Here is a 19874-nt window from a genome sequence, read left to right as displayed (position 1 = left end):
CAAGCTGGTAATCCATTGTCTCTCACTGAGATCCCTTTAGCTGTCCACCATGAAGATAAACCAAAAGGCAGGAACAAAAGGCAAAAATTTTAGGCACCAGAGACACAAGTGAGAAAGAAATCGGGGGGGCAAGAAACATCCTCCTGGTATTGCTCAAATGACCTGCAAAAAAACAGGTGCCTTCAGACACTTCATAATTTATATAAAGTTTTATAACTTAACATTGAATTTTAATCCACAATAATAACGATGATTTTGAAATATTTGTGACTTTAAAGATTTCATTCTAAACTGAGGACAATAATAATATTACTAAGCTTTCTTTCAATGGATATTTGCCCCAGTAAATATGCAGTAAGACATAACTTCTTTGTTAATTTTTGATTATCTTTGCAGGCAGTTTGCAAAAACAAATAGCTTCCTTATTTTCCCTGAATAGTATTCATGTCAATCTTAGCTCTGTTCTTCCTTTTTGATATTTAACACCAGTATGTCCACCTGAGCCAACACATTATGGGAAGTTTTCACATCCAGTTGGAGCCTCAGGATTTGATGGGATCCCACTGGAGCAGAAGATTGAGGCAAGAAACCTAGGTCTGCTGTTACTGTCTGACACTGGACAAGTCAAAACCTGTTTTCCCTCAAGAGTATTATGAAGGACTGAGAGTCAATGATCGTTTCAGGGTCTAAGTCTATGCTTCTTTGAGTGCTAGGGAGTCCAGTCAAGACAGCTTTGATGAACCTTGCACATGAAGACAGCTTCATGTGCAAGGAATATTCTGGAACCCACAATTCTCACATTTTCTTAAATTCTTTAGATGAATTTCAAATGAACGACAGCTTTAATTTTATATGGGAACCTTATGAGAAAAATCAAGTTGTTAGTGATTTAAGGAGTTTCTAAGATACGAGACTAAGAGTCAGATATTAACAGGTAGGATTCCTGCTGTGGCGTTTTTCTCCAAGTCAGCCTTCCGTTTGTAGTTTCTAGCTGCTCCAAGATATCGGGTTACTCTTTTTTTTTTTTTTTTTTTACATCTTTATTGGAGTATAATTGCTTTACAATGGTGTGTTAGTTTCTGCTTTATAACAAAGTGAATCAGCTATACATATACATATGTTCCCATATCTCTTCACTCTTGCGTCTCCCTCCCTCCCACCCTCCCTATCCCACCCCTCCGGGCAGTCACAAAGCACGGAGCTGATCTCAGGTTACTCTTTTTAATAGCCTCTAGGCTTGCTGTAGAACAAATGTTCCCACTATCTGAGTCCTTGAGCAGTTAAAATTTAAAAGCCCAAATAGATTTAGAATGCACACTTCAGAGAAAATCTTTTTCAAAAGCTAAATTTTTGTTGAAAGTGAGCCAAGGTTATTTAAGTTTTTATTTATAATTAAGATTATGAGTTCTTAAAGGGGGTGTTTATTCTGGCTTTTAGAGAACAGTACAATTTGTACTTCCTATCTTACATTTATTTCAGATGTTGAAAGGTAATAATATGTTATTATTCAGATGATCTTGTCTTAGTTGGGGTGACCCCAAGTGCAGAGCTGAGACAAGAACTTGACAGCAGACTGTTTTATGTGGGAAGTGCTCCCAGGAAGCAGACAGAAGTAAAGAAGATGTAAAATCCTAATTAAGGATGTGGTATCAAGGTTACTGCAGACAGTTAGGACCCAAATCCACCAGCAGTAGGAGATGACCTGGAACTCTGCACCATGGGTACAACTAAAATCAAAGGTGAGCTAACAGCACCTGGCCAAGATCTTGCATGAATGTTTTATCCAGTTGGTAATTAATCATGGTCTCAAAAATCATTATGCTTCCTTAATAGCAAGTGGTATTATTATGGTTAGTAACAATTTTTAAATAAACATATGTTCGTATCACACAATCACATCTAAACTTACTCACGTTAAACGCAATCACATCTAAACTTATTTCTCTGACCAGCATACATGTTTCATACAGAATCAAACTCAGAAGCATGATGCAGATAATTCTTTTCAGCTCTGCTAAGATGGTTATGGTCAGCCAATATCATTCCTACCGGAGCTGTAGAAGACCTAAAAAAAGCACTGTATAGTCTGAACAGGCAAATGATCAATTCTTTGTATGAGTTCTATTTATTCAGCCCCATTTTTTGTATGAGTTCTATACAAAAATGGCCTAGTAGCATCCAAGCCAGCTATGGGATTCAGACCTCCCTCATGGTACCCAATCTCTACTTTTCTCCTCTTATATGAAAAATGGATCTAAGAAGGGCCCATTGGTTTATGGACCATATGGTTTACTTGGTCATATCACCAAATATATATTTAAACCAGGTTGAGAAACCAGGATTGCAAATTCACTTATTCTCTCAACAGGTTTATTAGCAAGGGTCTACTATGTGCATGTTATACCTAAGACATTATTAAATGTGGGAAGTCTGGGGATGTGGGAAGTCTTTTTTTAAAGAATAGAAATAAGATGTTTCATGAGGAATTATCCTGTCTTCTTTATAAATTAAAAATTAGATAAAATGTTCAATATCACCATCTCCAGGCTCCACTACTAAAGTTCTGCATTCTAAGACCCAGGGTTCACAATGGGGTATATAAAAAAGAATATCCAAAAGACAGGAATTAAGTCAACATAGAAAAGTAAACCAAGAAGAATTTCTTAAATAGAAGAAAAAAAGAAATTAAAAAGCAATGATAACAAAATCAAAACTAATTTGCTCAGCATGCACACATTTAATAATATGCCTCTCTGACCTCTAAAAATGGGATATAGCTACAAGTATTTAATTTCTAAATATGATGTGTTTTTTTTCTGAATTAGCAGGAAAATAGGAAGTAGTTACTAATGAGTGATTTTGAGTATGGCAAATTTAGGAAAACTAAACATTTTTAATACTGAAGAGAAAGAAGAGTGATTTGCATGAAAATGTCACGTTATAGTCAGCCCTTAAATATAATCACCAGAGAACTCGACTATGATTAATTCATCCCTGCACTTGTCTGCAGTAGAAAGTGGAAGCTATGACCACATTTGTTCCTCCACCCGTTCACCAGGTGGATCGGACCAAGTCCAGTAACCCATTAGGACTACTCAAAAGGAGTAAGTCTTGTCAACCTTAGAATTCTAATCATAACCATGATGCAAATATCAAGTTATCTCAATTTATATTAAGCATAATAAATAAATATTGAAGCTATGGGTGCATTTATCTAACGTTCCTTAAGAAATTTGTTTTAATGACTTTGAAAGACAAATTATTTCCCCTTGGAGAAGAATATTTTTAATTTAAATTTAGTAACAGCTAATGTTGCTCATGGCTTTGAGCAATCCTACTTGGTTCTAAGAATTCAGATGAAGAACAACTACCCACTTACAGGTAAATGATAATGTGTACATAAAGCATAAATTAGCAATGTTTTGACCTTTTATTTGGAAACAATTAAATTAAACCCAGAACCATCAGCCTACCTTCCTTACTATAGGAGAGAAATGCAGAAGGAATGTAAAAGGAAGATACGGATGTAAATATTTATACACATTCCAACAACCATATGTAATCACAGTAACATCTATTTATGTCTCACTGTAACCAATGAGGAAACTGAGTCTCAGAGGGAAACTTGCCCAATTTCACCAAACTAAGGGGTAGAATCAGAACTCAAGAGCAGATCTGTATGACTGTTAAGTTTTTACTGTTTCCTGTTTCTACTACGCCAAAGGTCAGGAAACATTTTCAGTAAAGAGCCAAACAGTATATATTTCAGGTTTTGTGGGCCATGTGATCTATCACAACCATTCAACTCTGCTGTTGTAGGGTGAAAGCAGTCACAGACAATAAGCAAATGAGAGGATGCCACTGTCTCCCAGTAAGACAGTATTTATAGAAACAGGCCAGACAAATTCCATGGGCCATAGTTAGCCAATCTCTGGACTACACTAATAATGACAGCTAACACAACACTATAACACATACAACTACTGCCTTCACAACTATGTATCTGAGTCCTTATTGGATGCCAATTCTTGTGTTAGGTCCTTTGATACATCATTTTATTTAATTCTCACAAAGCAATACTACATGCTTAATACTACTATCATCTCCATTTTGTATATAAGGACAGTAGAGATTAAGTGATGTGCCCAAGCTCACACGTAGTAAGTTTTAGAGCCGGGTTTTGAATCAACATTCATATTCTCTGTTCCTTGCCCTATTTCTTGCCTAATTCAGAAATGCAAGAGCACATCACCATCAGGCCTGCATTATCTCTGAGTCTGCTTTGCCTCAGTTAAACTGAAGAACAAGCTCAACAGAACTCTAACCTTGTGAAGGTACAGTTTCTCCCAAAGTCCCTAACTTACAACACAGGTTAAATTAGACTTTGCTGAATAAACACAATTTCAACCCATAAATATAGTTCACCGTCAACATGATTCATTCTTTCTATAAAGGAGCATTCCTGATCTTATAACATACAGTCATGATAGATTGATTGCTGTCTTTTCTCTTGATTCACCTTCTTGCCCAGAGAATATAACTAACATTAAGTTCCTCTTAAATGAAGGGGAAAATGAGTAAACTCGATATCCTTCATCCAGTAGAATTATGTTCAAAAGTAAATTTCTATATATCCTTTCTATTTCTTGCACTAACAAATAAAAGAATAAATTTGGGCTGAGGGTACAAAGTACCATTTAAAATGAGTGTTGACCTGCTGATTTGTTGAAAAATCTCCATCAAGTTCCTCCATCGATAAATGGAGTTTATTGTCAGGATACACATAGGAACGAGCAAGCAGGAATCACTGATGTCAAAGAGGCCCCACAGAAGCCCAGAAAGAAAAACACAATCAGCTCTGTACCAAACCTACGGCTGCCTGAGGTTACGCAGGCCCAAGTTCCCCACTTCTCCATGGGATTCAGCTACTCTCTCCAGCCCGTTCCTCTCGGTGCCCCTCGCTCCTCCTCTGCTCCTACCCATCGGCTTCCTTCATTTTCTCCTTACTTTTTACATCCTCACTCATGGTCCACCATGGTCTCATTCATCTTCTATACCTGCCACTCATTACTTGATCTTTTCTATACTCCTCTGTTCAGATTTCTAAGAGAGGGTAATCAGGTCGGTCCAGGTTCTCTCGGTTTGGGCAGAGATTTTGTTCTGAGCCTCTCTAATAGTCTTCTCACCAGATTATGGCCAGTTGCTGCAATCCAACCAGCTGTGGTGAGCGGGGCAGAATGTTCCCCCTGCTGGATCCCTGGACAGAAAGAGTTTTCACACAAGGGGCTAAGAAGGGTCAGCACTGTGTCTAGTCAACACCTTCTCAAAAAAAGAGAGAATCTATTGACTCACTCTTCTGGTAAGTGTTGCTGTCTCTTTCAAATAGCACTCCCACTTCTTACTTTACATTATTTTCCTTCCGGTACAACTATTTCCAGTTTCCTATCTGTTACCTAATCTATAAAACAGAAGATTCACACTTTAAAGAATGTCACCAAGTGAGCCAGCCAGTTTTCTTTTACGGGGCAATCTGCAAAAGAGTCATTGCTTTAAAATATAGAAGCTTAAATATGAAATCCGGGAAATACAATGGACAGGAAATAAACAAAACTCAGGTGACGCTTTTCCAACACTTGCCCTGGGAATCGTGATTCGATGACCTCAACAAGCAATCACAGTGCACTGTGATTAAAATAGCCACGTTACAATCTAAAGAAAATTAGATAAATCAGGAGGAAAAACCTGCCAAGCCTGAGAGACAAGAAAATCATTTAGTATTTGAATCAGAAACATTTATGTCATGGGACTGACATAGGCCTCCAACCACCTGATCCCCCAATGTTATGAAGATATACCTAGGAGAAGAAAGGCACGGAATGATACATGGACCTGCAGCTCTCAGGAAGATGCTCAATTTACACCTGTAAGTAGAAAAGAGCATGGATTTAATTATCTACAAACCAAAACTCTAAGAAGAAATGAGAGAATTAACTATAGGACATAAGTAAAAATAATCTAACAAAATACGTCCCCCTGCAGTGCAGCAAGGATTGTTTGAGTTGTTCCATACTCCTTAGGTTCACAAAAACAAGAAGTTACATAACAGAGCTTGGGAACTTTATCTTAGTGAATTTTGCAATGAGTTAAAGTTCATGGTAAGGCCATTAAGGGAAGGTTGTATTTTAAATCTCATGCTAAAAGATTTAGGAACATGCTTGGAATTTCATGGGCTTTCAAGAGTTACATAGCCATTACTTCAAATTCTGCCTCTGCAGGACATTCCTGGTGGTCCAGTGGTTAAGAATCTGTCTTCCAATGCAGGGGACGCAGGTTCAATCCTTAGTCAGGGAACTAAGATCCCACATGCTGTGGGGCAACTAAGCCTGCACGCCACAACTACTGAACCCCTGTGCCACAATTACAGAGCCCACGGGCTCTGGAGTGCCACAACTAGAGAGAAGCCCATGTGCCACAACGAAGAGCCCACACGTAGCAAGGAAAGATCCCGTATGCCACAACTAAGACCCAACACAGCCATAAATAAATAAATATTTCTTTAAAAAGAACAAATTCTTCCTCTGCTATTTACTGGAAATATTAAAATGAAAAACTTACTTAAACTTTTTGAGCCTCATCTGTTAAACGGAGACAATAATATCTTGTGGAGTTGTGAGAATTAGAGGTAGATCCTTGAACAGGATTTGGCCAATTATAGAACACGTGACAAATATTAACATTATTAGCTAAAGAGCAAAGAGGTAACTGCTTGTTAGGAGGAACTGCATGACTATATCCCACAGAAAGGGGGAGAAAAATGTAGGCAAAGGAACCTCCAGAGTTAAAAACCATAGGCAGGACTTCTCTGGTGGCGCAGTGATTAAGAATCTGCCTGTCAATGCAGGGGACACAGGTTCGAGCCCCAGTCTGGGAAGATCCCACATGCCGTGGAGAAACTAAGCCCGTGTGCCACAGCTGCTGAGCCTGCACTCTAGAGCCCACGAGCCACAACTACTGAGCCCATGTGCCACAACTACTGAGCCTGCGCTCTAGAGCCTGCGAGCCACAACTACTGAAGCCCGTGCACCTAGAGCCTGTGCTCCACAGAAAGAGAAGGCACTGCAATGAGAAGCCCACGCATCACAACAAAGAGCAGCCCCCACTTGCTGCAACTAGAGAAAGCCCGTGCACAGCAACGAAGACCCAACGCAGCCAAAAATAAATAAATTTAAAAAAAAAATAGGCAAAATTTACATGTGAGGTCTGGCAGCCTGTCAAACTAATCTATCCCCATCTTGGTTTTCCCTTGGTGTTCATATAATAGGAAAAAAACAAGAACAATCTACTATTGTTTGGGACTCTTTTACCAATATGGACTTAAAAAGGAGGCATCTCCTTTCCTTACCTGCACCTGTCTCTAAAGGTCTGAGGTTCCTTCCAAAAGGGGCTGGTCCACAGGCCTGTTTCAGGAGCACTGAGGGTGTGTCACGTCACATGCAGAGAGGCTGGGAACGAATGCTTTAAACTGCAGTTGGGAGTGATGGCTTATGCCAAGGTTTTCCTGAGACTCAGAAAGTAAAGAGGTGAGTACTTCTACAAGTGCGAAAGATCTGCCAGTTAGTAAGGCCTCTGTTAGACGCCTTGCCAAGAGCACTCCAAGCCTGATGCTGGCATAGAGCGAGTGAGCTTCCCAGCCTCCCTCCACTGCACAGCCGTAGACACGAGCATCTCAAAGTTTCTGGACTAGGACCTGGATTCTTCTAAAGTAGGGGGATTGTTGCTTCCTGGCATCAGTGACAAAACTGGACTTTCACCAACTTCTGACAGGGCAAATCAGGCCCAGATTTATTTTTATTTAGAAAAATAGGTGATATTTTTCTCTCAAATGTTATTGTATAGAGCGGTAATAAGAAGGAAGAATGAGGGAAAGTTACATTTCCTTTTCAGATCTGCCTTTTGATGATAGACTATCAGTCCTGCATGCCCGTGCAGAAGGCGGCCTCATTCTGTTCTAGGTAAGCCTTCCCTGGGCAGAACGATCCTGTTCTAGCAGGGAAATTCTTACACCATGGCTGACACTTTCTTAGCATCGGCTGTCCAGCAATCTCATCATTCTAGAACAGGGCTATGAATAGAAATGACTAAAAAGAACTTCTGAGTAGCCATAGACCAACTCTGTCCTTTATTCCATAGAAAATGCCCTCAAACCCTGAAGCAGAGTCACTCGATCGAGATAATGAGTAAAATTCTCTCACCCACAACTTTTATAAACTTGAAGTCTCAGGCACCTCGAGATTGTTGTGAAGATCAGGGGATAATCACAGTCCACTGGTCCCTTGTTACAAAATAGGTAAGAAACAAGAGATTGGGAAATAGAGAGGAAGTCGGATCTAAAGAACAGTTGATGAATTGGGAGACTGGGATTGACATATATACACTAATTTGTATAAAATGGATAACTAATAAGAACCTGCTGTATACAAAAATAAATAAAATAAAATTCAAAGAAAAATTAAAAAAAAAAATAAAGAACAGTTGAGGTATGTGACTGCCATTGAAAAAAGTAGGCAGAGAAACTACACATTGGTGTCAGTGGAAAGCCCTCTGTGGAAGGTGGAGTTGATGACGGTTACAACTGAACAGCCCAGTTTTATCAAAAACGGTGGTAGCAGAAGTGAAGAAGCACAAAATGTGGAAATCGTTTGCTAATATAAGGGATGAATCGGAGATGGGAGAACTGTAGCATCAAGCCCTCCAGAAACCATTACACAACAGGCTCACAATCTTTTAACCTCAATTCCAAAATCCTTTATCCTCAATTCCAAAGCCCAAAAGTTCTGGACACTAAAAAATAATTCTTAATAACTGATTTGGTAACAATACCTGACCTGATCTAAAGTCTTTTGTGGCAAAATCTGCCCTGAGCTATGAAACTATGCATAATTTTTAGTTACCCACTTGGTGTGACTATTCATATGTTTCACTGAAGAAATATTAAAGTATATGATTCCTGGGAGCTGTTCTAGACCCTGCTGGAGACATGTTTTCTGGAATTATAGGGTTTAGATTACCTTTCTAAAACCAAAACAATCTGAGTTTACAAATACATAGCATCAGAGAGAAGAGGAGATCAACAAGACTTAGCCATGAACATGATGGAGAGGAAGAAATTTTGTTTCTGGTTTGGGTTTAAGACAATAAAGATTATCACTATCCAGAATGAGGAAGAAGGAGCTCCCAAAATTAAGGAAACTTCCACTGGAGTTTAGGAATATTCCAATTCAAATTATTCATTTTTTTAAAAACAGTGTTTAAATGCATCATTATACATATCTAGAAAACCGTGTCTGGAATATCTCAAACCTCTTCAAAAGCAGATAAGTGAGAAGGAAAACAATGCCTTATATCACTGTAGTGCTTCAGAACTTACGGAGCACTTTCCTATAATTATTGCACTGAGTCCTCTGAAGCACAAGGCATTTTTGTATGCATGTGCTCACACTTAGCTAAATCTTAATTTCAAAAAAAGCATTCAGTTTATTTTTACATATGTTTCAAAAAATATATTCAATACCAGAAAAGCCTCTCTGTTCAGAGAAAGGCTTGATATTCTGGGAAAAAGCATCTACAGAGCCACACTCATTCTAATTAGTTGTCCTTCCACATCAATATGAAAAATGTGGAAATCTATAATGAATTTATCAAATAATACTGCACTATGGGACTGCTGTAAAAAAAAAGGGGGGGGCAGCCTGTACCTCTCTCCCTTCAAGCGTTCTAACAGTATGGTTTGACCACTATTTTCTTTTCAATCAGTAAACTTTTCTCCCTTCTAAACAAATGCACCACAATCTATAATCATGTATCTGTTAACCTCAATTGTATTTACATCTCAATCTCCTGAGTCAATAACAAATATAGTTGTTCCATTCTTGATTGAATTTTTCTTTCTAATGCTGTATTTATCAGATGGTTCGATGGCACTTTGCAGTGCCCTTGCTAACTGTAGATGCAAACTATTTCTCTTGATTAACCAGCATCTCTGTAAACCTCATGTTAAAATGGCATACATGTTGCATAAAGGAAGAGAAATGTGTCCTTGGTAAAAGTTGTCCGTCTTACCCGTAACTTTTAAAAAACCTATACGAGTAACATAAAGCTATACTGTTGTTGTAAAAGATTCAAATATACAGCCGCACACAGCAAAATAGGAAGGTTCCTTTTACAGCTGTTGAGGCTCTCCTACTTCACGCCATTGACAATAGTTTTGTGTAAGTCTCCACGCTCTCCACACCTGTTCCTATGCTCCAGGAGTAGTTCAAAGGGATAATTCAATTGTTTTTCCTTTTATATTTACATTTAGAGAGAGAGAGAGAGAAAGAGAAGAATACGTTTAATATCTTCTCCATCAGGAAATACCGTTGGCTCAATCTTCAAAATATATCCATCACCCCACACTGCTACCACCTTTGCCCAAACCATCATCTGTCACCTGGATGACTGCAATAATCTGCTTCCTGGTCTCCTGGCTTCTGTTCTTATCCCACCCTAAACATCTGTTCACACACAACAGTGAGAGGGATCCTTCTGGAAACAGTCTTCTGCTCTCAAGTGTCCAATGGCTCCCCACCTCATGCAGACTAAAAGCCCCAGTCCTTTGGGGCCTAGAAATTCCTGTACAATCTGCCCCAGCCCTGACTCTCTGAGCTCATCTCCTGTAACTCTCCTGGCTCTGTCCAGCGACACTGGCTTCCCTGCTGGTCTGGGTCCGAATCCACTTAGGGTCTGAGTCCACTTAGGGTCTCCAGAATAACATATCTCCGCCAACACCTTGATGTTAGCCCTGGGGGACTCACTGCAGATGTCTGACTGCCAGAACAGGAAAATAATAAATTTGTGTTGTTTAAGCCACTAAATTTATGGTAATCTGTTACATAAGTAATAAGAAACTAATACATAATCTGCCCTTCATTTCATAGTAGTCACAAAAAGCACTCCTTCTACACACAAGTGGTAAAAGTGCTTCCAGCTGCAAGGCTGAGATGAGGAGGAGAGTCTCTACACACAAACCAGCATTCTTCTCAACAGTCCATTGTTAACTTATGCATAAGAAAAGACAAGTTTCTCGGTATATTTATTTACTCTCTTGCTAACCTAACATGCAGAAGAACAATTCATTCAAAAAGGTTCAAGAGTCAAGAGAATAAAAGACCTGGCTGGGCTTCCCTGGTGGCGCAGTGGTTGAGAGTCCGCCCGCCGATGCAGGGGACACGGGTTCGTGCCCCGGTCGGGGAAGATCCCACATGCCGTGGAGCGGCTGGGCCCGTGAGCCATGGCCGCTGAGCCTGCGCGTCCGGAGCCTGTGCTCCGCAGCGGGAGAGGCCACAACAGTGAGAGGCCCGTGTACAGCAAAAAAAAAAAAAAAAAAGAATGTATACTGTGATTCCTAGAAAAGCCACTTGCAAAATATAAAGAGGTAAAACTAAAGGGCCAGTAGAGGAATACTGACCAAATACTGAAAATGGAATACTGAAAAATATTTAACAAACCCAAAAGAAATCTAGAAAGAAGAATTAGAGAAATAATAAAACAGGACAAATAGAAAATAGATAGCTAAAGACCAAAATCTAATCACATCAATACTTACATTAAATATAAATAGACTAAACCTTCCAATTAAAGGACAAAGACACTTCATAATGACAAAGAAGGTGTAATAATAATATCAGGAAAGTATAATAATAAGAGATGCTTACATGCTTAATACCAGAGTTTCAAAATACATGAAGCAAAAACTGACAGAACTATAGGAAAAAATAGATAAATCCACAATCATGGTTATACATTTAAACACTCTTTTCTGAATAATTAATAGGACACTTTTAAGACTAGACAAAAGTTAGTAAAGATATGTAATATCTGAACAACATTATCAACTAACTTGACTGCATGAATATTTATAAACTGTACAATCAACAACCCAGTGATACATATTATTTCCAAGAGCAGATGGAATATTCATGAAGATAGACATTATGCTGGGTCACAAAAATGTCTCAGTAAATTTCAAAAGATTGCAGTTTTTCACAGTATGTTCTCTGACTGCAAGGGAATTAAACTAAAAATCAATGACAATAGAGAAGATGAAAAGGAGAATTACAAGTACAGAAAGGGGAGAAGACTAGACCTATGATGTTGGATAGGAATTGGGGATCTCAGTATGAACCCATTAATTTTAATATGTATAGAGAAAAATATAGAAATAAATATAGGAATATATACATACAGGAAAGTGTGTGTGTGTGTGTGTGTGTGTGTGTGTGTGTGTGTGTGTGTCCATCCTAGTTTGGTCTCCTGAAAGGACCCAGAAGCTATTACATACCGGAAGCAACAAGCACACTTAGCTCCCAGATCTTAGTTTATAGATACAGGCCTCCTTGGAGAAAAGTCTAATTCTAGCTCTGGGACAGGGATAAGCCTATAACATCTTGTTACTCCAGAAAGTAAGGAATTGCTTAAAGACTGATGGGAACATATCAAAAAGACATGGGAGCTGCTTGCAAAATCTGGCACAATTCAAGCATTAAAATAAATAATCTTAGTTGTGGATTACATAATCCACTGAAAAATAAAAATTAATGAGTACAATATGATAAAAAATAGTGAATGAATGAATAAACAAACAAATAAGGGAGAAGGGAAAGCTTTTCTTTACAGTAGAACGCCACCTAATAAATAGAGAAGAAAGAGTTAGAAAAGCATCAGTGAGTACTAAAACTAGTGACTAAAAGCTTAATAAGAGGAAAGCTACTCTGGTGGATGCTGTGATGTGCCGCTCAGATCCTACTTCAGGTGTGAAGGACTTTTTACCCCAGCTGCTGGAGATCTGTGGGCAGGCCCGACTCCAGCTGTCAATTAGCCCTTTTTGGAAACTGCTCCAACCAAAGAGATCCATCTCACCCAAGGTCATACCTTTTATTCTGGGCACCTGACAATCAATATCTACTCAATGCAAGTGTATAAAAGCCCAGCCCTCTCATCAACTCAGGACAGCACTTAACAGTCATCCCATCTTCAGAATATCCTGTAGGATCCACTGAGGCCCATTTGAGACTGCACTGCAGTTTGACTTCTCTCTGCCCAGTCCTGTATCCTTCCCTTCCTTTCCACAAGTATTATCCCAAGAGCATTCTCTGTTAAACTTTTGCAGGCTAGTGTCCATCTCAGAATCTGCTCCCTGGGGAACTCAATCTTTGACATTTACATAGTCACAAGGCATACATTATTTCTTAATTACAAAGGTAAAATTATTAACTTTACAATCGAGAAACTTGGAGAACACCAACTTAACGACATGATCAACATTAATCACCGATATTGGAATAAACAAACACTATGTGCCTCTGTGCCTTCTGGTATGATGCTCTGAGGATACAACATTATTTCAGAGTTCTGCTGAAAATAAGAAGAAAAAAAGCCTGAGTATAATCATGAGATATCATCAAAAAATCAAAATTACAGGATATTCTAAGACTAAAGTAACTGGTCTGTATTCTTCAAAAGTATCAGGATCAGAAAAGACAAACCTAAGGAACAGCTCTAGATTAAAGGATACTACAGAGATGTGGCAGCTAAATGCATGATACTGGATTGAGAGGGGTAGATACACACTCACACACACACACTCACATACGTACATGCACACACACTTTGAATAATCAAAGGGAAAACTGACAAAATTTAGATGTGAACTGTGGATCAGATAATAGAGTTATTACCAGTGTTAATTTCTTGATTTCAATAATGGTACTAGGTTATTTCAGAATTTAAGTACTAAGTGTCCTTGATTAAGCAAAAGGAGTAAATGATACACAGGGGTTTCTCATATTAATTTTGCAATTTTTCTGTAACTTTTAAATTATATCATAACAAAATATTACCCAAAAATGAATATCCCAAGTTGCTAAAATTCTTTTCAAATCTCTTCTGCCACTTTTGCAATGCACCTCCTTGAGACTGGTTTCCCCGGCATGGTGCCATTAAAACAAAACGTAGAAATAGTTTAGACATCCACTATCCGCTGTGGGTAACATGGTTATCAATTCCTAGATTAATAAGGTAACGCACAAGAAGCAAACTCACTTGCCACATTGAAACTTTTAGTATTGATATGCATTATGTTCATTCAAAGTATGCATATAAGCATTTTATATATGGAAATCACTATTTGATTCAACTTTTTTTTTTTTTTTTTGCGGTACACGGGCCTCTCACTGTTGTGGCCTCTCTCGTTGCAGAGCACAGGCTCCGGACGCGCAGGCTCAGCGGCCATGGCTCACGGGCCCAGCCGCTCCGCGGCATGTGGGATCTTCCCGGACCGGGGCACGAACCCGTGTCCCCTGCATCGGCAGGCGGACTCTCAACCACTGCGCCACCAGGGAAGCCCTCAACTTTTAATTTACTTATGATTGTGGAATAAAAAAAAGTTATTAGTGATTCTCTCTATTATCCACCTATAGCAACATTCAAAAAAAACATTTTTCATGATTATTTTCTTTTGGGCTCTTCGTTGTTCTAATTATATTTACTGAAATGTAATTTACATCGTTGAATATAATAATTAAAAATTGGACCATGTATTTTGGCCTTTGTGGGTTTTTTGGTCTCATTTTACTAGAAAGTCATTTTTATTATATTGGTCAATGACACTGGAAGTTATATATGCATAGTTAACCACAGACAGTTTCAGAGGTACTGGTTGGTTAAACGGCTGATTAATGCATAAACAAGCCAGCCTCTCAGGGGTATTTGCTTTCTGAAAGGACCTGATCTCATTCACTAAAAGGACAAAGCATCCAATGAATTGGTAAGGATTTTTATTTGTTTATTTGCTTGATTTGAACAAGTATCCCCACTATAACTGAATTATGCTGTCAGTAGTGTCCATTTTAAAGAGTGGTGCTAAAAGAGCTCAAATGTGTGGGTTTCATGCTTTTTTTTAAATTAATTAATTAATTTTATTTATTTATTTTTGGCTGTATTGGGTCTTCGTTGCTGCACACGGGCTTTCTCTAGTTGCAGCGACTGGGAGCTACTCTTCCTTGCGGTGCACAGGTTTCTCATTGCGGTGGCTTCTCTTCGTTGCGGAGCACAGGCTTAGGCGCATGGGCTTCATTAGTTGTGTCACATGGGCTCGGTAGTTGTGGCACACGGGCTTAGTTGCTCCACAGCACGTGTGATCTTCCTGGACCAGGGTTCAAACCCGTGTCCCATTGCATTGGCAGGCGGGTTCTTAACCACTGTGCCACCAGGAAAGTCCCGGGTTTCATCTTTGAAAGGATCAGCTACCCTTGCTCACAGAGATATGTTCAAGACCACAAAATGTACGCATACCTCTACAGCCATATGCAGTTATTATCAGGGGACTGTATACTTAGCTCAGTATTTGGGGGCCTGAGGAATGGGAAGTAGGGTACTGTTCAGAGGTTAAAATCATAGACTATTTAAATCTACATGGAAATTTATTTTTAATTTTGTTTAACTAGAAAAAGTCTTTTCTTGCGAGTTCTCATTAAAAGCCTTAAAACTCTTAAATCTAGTGGTACTGTGCTAGGCCTTTTCCCTGGCAAGCTAAACCCAGTGGAACTGGGAATTGTCTAAGGACACTCTGGGTATTATCCTATTTCATGGGGATGTGCATCTGTGATTGATGTTCTCTTGACTACACTGTTTTACAACCCTATAGAGGTAGAAGTTAAATTATAAAAAACTTATAGCAATGCAAAGAATTCCAGTTAATAGCAATGCAAATGATTTCTGTCCATAGTAATTAATATGAATTGATTTTATCTAGCAGAAAACATAAATCTCTGTAACTCAAGCTCTCATTTGAACAGTTTTCACATCTTACTGGTCCCTCATTTAATGAGTTGAATAAAATCTTTGATTCATGTGCAGTTTTTATTTGTATAGGAATCATGCACATAACCTTCTTAAAATTACATGGGAAGTACTATAAGGTAACAAGTGTTTCCTCTAAGGAAACCAAGGACAGCAGCATGGTTGAAAGAAGAGGGAGGGGTGACACCTTTAACAGTAACAAAAACAAATTTCCATGCAGAGAAGTTAGGCTTATTGAAAAGGCTGAAACAGCCTAAGCATGTGTTGATCAAAGCCCCCAGATGAGGATGTAAGTCCAGAAAAATAAAAAGTGAGAAATATTTGTGAAATTCTGTGAAAAAAAATGCATCATGACTTGGCAATTGATGGGGGAGGTATTGATAGAATCAAAAGCAGTCAAATGTAAAATTGCTTGGAGTTTCTTGTTTGAGAAATGGGTGATACTATGGTATTGAAAACTAAGATAGAGACCTCAAATGATTAAGGGAACGTAAAGAGTTAAGGACTTTATTAACAGAAAAAGATTATGATTGGGTCTAATTCAATGGGAAAATGACCAACCCTAAACTAGATCAATATTTCCCAGACTGTGTTCTAGATGACACAAATCTGTCAGAATGCTCTGCGACAAAAATGGTCCCATATCTCTCAATGGGAGATTCATAATGCACACTAGCACCGTAACTTTTCAGGGACGCCTCCCTTGTCTAGCCTACCATTCTCATATTTAATCATAGAAACATGAATCTAAATAAAATCCTATGGAATTAGAGTTTCTTAATGTCACTTTGAGAAATGTGGGACCAGATTTATAAAGAAAGTCTGTTTATTAACCAAGTTTTATCAAGTGATGATAAAATTTAAAGTGAGATATAAATTCTTATGTCAGCTCTGACTTCACCTAAGTGTATTCCTGAAACATCTTAGCCTATAATTTTATATAACTGGTTTGTGAAAATACCAGAAATCTGTCAGATTTGCAGGAATAGTCTTTTCTATACCAGGCAATCCAAATGTAATAATAAAATTATCACTGTTTTCCTTACCACTTATAATAAGTTCAAAATGGTCCTGGCATTTTTCTAGTTCTTTCATTTTGAATCAGGTTTCAATCTATAAAAATCTCTCCTATTCACACGTCTTATTCTCCTATTATTCTTATTCTCCGCTCACCTATTTTACTCACAGTTTTAAAAACTCCTCTCTTCTTCCCTTGTTGATCTCAATAAAAACATTTTTAGAACTGGCTCAATCCCCGTTTCCTACTCACAACATAATGTTCCTAGAGTGTTTATATAACATTGTTGACTTCCATATTCTGTGGTTTAATTTAGTTGGAGGTAGACTGGAAAAAATCAGAATTTAAAAGAATCAGGAGATACTGGCTATGTCTTCTCAAATTCAACTGAGCTAGTCTGGGCTGAAAGCAATGGTCATTTACAAACACTTATCAGGTTTCATTCTGTGGGATTGATTTTGCCTTTCTTATAGATCTTGGTCTGCTCCAAGCTAATACATACTAATAGAAAGATAAAATTCCAAACACAGTAATGTTTCAAAAATATATATTTCAGGATGTCAACCTAGGGTTGCTAGATCTATCACTGTTATAAATGCAAAATGTTAAAATGTGCAAAACTTTCTTCTACAGATAGTTTTGTGTTATAAAAGAATCCATTAGATGTTTTATTAAATACAGTTTATGAAAACAAAATTAGATTAAACCTAAAATAAAGCCTTTTATTAATCCCAAATTCCTATATTCTTTTGCCAGGCACAGAAAGGTGAACAGCAAAATAACTCACACTCTAACTTTTTAAAATTATTTTTTCATTGGAGTATAGTCACTTTACAATGTTGTGTTAGTTTCTACTGTACAGCAAAATGAATCAGCCATACATATACATATATCCCTTCCCTTCTGGACTTCCTTCCCAGTCAGGTCACCACAGTGCATTAAGTAGAGTTCCCTATGCTCAACAGTACGTTCTCATTCCTGTGCTCCGCAACGGGAGAGGCCACAGCAGTGAGAGGCCCGCGTACCGCAAAAAAAAAAAAAAAAAAGAAGGCCAAGAAACCTGGTCCGTAACAAAATAACCTATCAGAAAAATTAAATGAAGTTCTCTCTTAAATAGTAGGATTATTGGTGATTTAATTTTTATTAATTTCTACATTTTAAGTGTTCTTTTCAAATATATATTTGTATTAATACAATCAATACTGTATTTAATAATATAATTAAAATTTATTAGACCTTGGGATGAATCTAACTGAAATCATGAAAGTGGGAATACGTAATTTTTACTTTGTGAAGCTTTGAAGTTAGTGAAAGACAGGTAAGGTGAAAGTGGTATCAATTTGGGGATGTTGAGATATTAAGAAAGAGAGGAGAACAGCCTTTTGGCTCTCATGGTTTTCTAAGCCAGATGTTTGAGAGATTCATTTTTCAGATGCAGGTCTTAAAAGTTGGAGAGCCTGAAGCAGGGGATAACCCTTCATTCCTGGGGAGAAGCTCAGGGTCTGTGAGGTCCCTTGGGATTGCGGGCTGCCATGCCAGGGGTTGGGTTTATGGCGAGACTCTGTCTCAGCCTTTCCTACCTGCTTTGATGTGTTTGCTGATGTGAAGGAGTTACTCAGCTAATTTTCACGTCTTTTTCGGAGTGAACTGTACCATAAGTAGCTGTAGACTTGGTGTGTCTCTGGGAGGAGGTGAGTTCAAGCTCTTCTTATGTCATCATGTTGAACTGCTTTTCAGAGCCTACATATAAATGAAATCATTCAGTATTTGTCTTTGATTTATTTCATTTAGCATAATGCCCTCAGGTTCATTCATCTTGTAACAAACGGCAAGGTTTTCTTCTTTCTTAAGGATAAGAAAGTAATATCCCTAAGTAATATCCCATTGTGCAAATATACATAAAATCTCACATTTTTCATCCATTCACCCATCGATGGACACTTAGGATGTTCTCATGTCTTGTCTATTGTAAATAATGTTGCAATGAATATGGGGGGGTGCATACTTATATCTTTTCAAATTATATATTACAAAATTATATATATAATATTAAAGAAGAAACAGAAATTTATTGGAGCTATATATTATAATTGTATTTATGTTGAGTAAAATAAATTTTAAATTTTACTTCCGGTTATCATCACACTGTATCAACACAAGAACCTTTCAGTAAAAGACTTGATCTCACAGTTCTTAGGCTAGTCTGCACCCCAGAGCAATCAATTTATTAAATAAATCCCCTTTAAGCTTCTCCAAATATTTCCTATCAGTTCTAAATAACTTGCAAACCTGAGTATTCTATTTTAGTTGTGAAACTCAGTTTGAAGAAAATTCCATTTTCAGTGACTTGTATTAAAAAATAGTACACTGCAAGGAATCGCCGCAACTAGAGAAAGCCTGCAAGCAGCAACCAAGACCCAACGCAGCCAAAAATAAATAAAATAAATTTTTTTAAATAATTAATTTAAAAAATAGTAGAAAGTAAAATGATTTTTTCATTTCAATGCTTCCTCAGAATAAAAATACTATTTTGATTAAATAAATGCTACCTTCAGCCCGAATTCCAGTCGATCCACAGCTCCACAGATTAGTTCAGTCCATAGGTCACTATGGCCAAACAGGCCTGGGCCACGGGGACAAATGCTGACAGGTAGTCTCCTGCGAGGCATCTATATTTATAACATAGGTTCCAATAGAGGTCACTTACCCTACCACTCCTTTCAGAAGATCGGCCACATCATTTGCAGGGCCCAGTGCAAAACGGAAATATGTGGGCCCTTTCAGAATTTATCAATAATGCGGCACAGGAAAGAAACTAGGACCTCAGAGTCCTTCTGAGGTCCTGTTCCACTGGACAGGTTGCATGCCCACAAAACCAGCCTTGTCTTTCAGAAGATGTCATTTACAATATGTCTATCTAGCTGTTGGTCAAAAACATTTTTTTTGGTAATCATGTTTA

The 19874-nt window shown here is 38.1% G+C and overlaps 1 long non-coding RNA gene across 1 annotated transcript in view; it reads right to left on the bottom strand.

Moving 5' to 3' along the window:
- The window catches only part of LOC137210936 (uncharacterized), a 32386-nt gene that overhangs the window by 12094 nt on the left and 418 nt on the right, over positions 1 to 19874 (bottom strand). The window contains exons 2-3 of the long non-coding RNA XR_010936811.1: positions 19623 to 19836; positions 18496 to 18655 (exon numbers count right to left, since the gene is read on the bottom strand). This is a non-coding gene — a long non-coding RNA (uncharacterized lncRNA). The remainder of the gene's footprint in view (positions 1 to 18495; positions 18656 to 19622; positions 19837 to 19874) is intronic.

Source organism: Pseudorca crassidens, chromosome 18, assembly GCF_039906515.1.
Source record: "Pseudorca crassidens isolate mPseCra1 chromosome 18, mPseCra1.hap1, whole genome shotgun sequence".
NCBI lineage: Eukaryota > Metazoa > Chordata > Mammalia > Artiodactyla > Delphinidae > Pseudorca > Pseudorca crassidens.
Note: the sequence above shows the minus strand (reverse complement) of the source record. Positions and strands in the feature narration are given on the sequence as shown.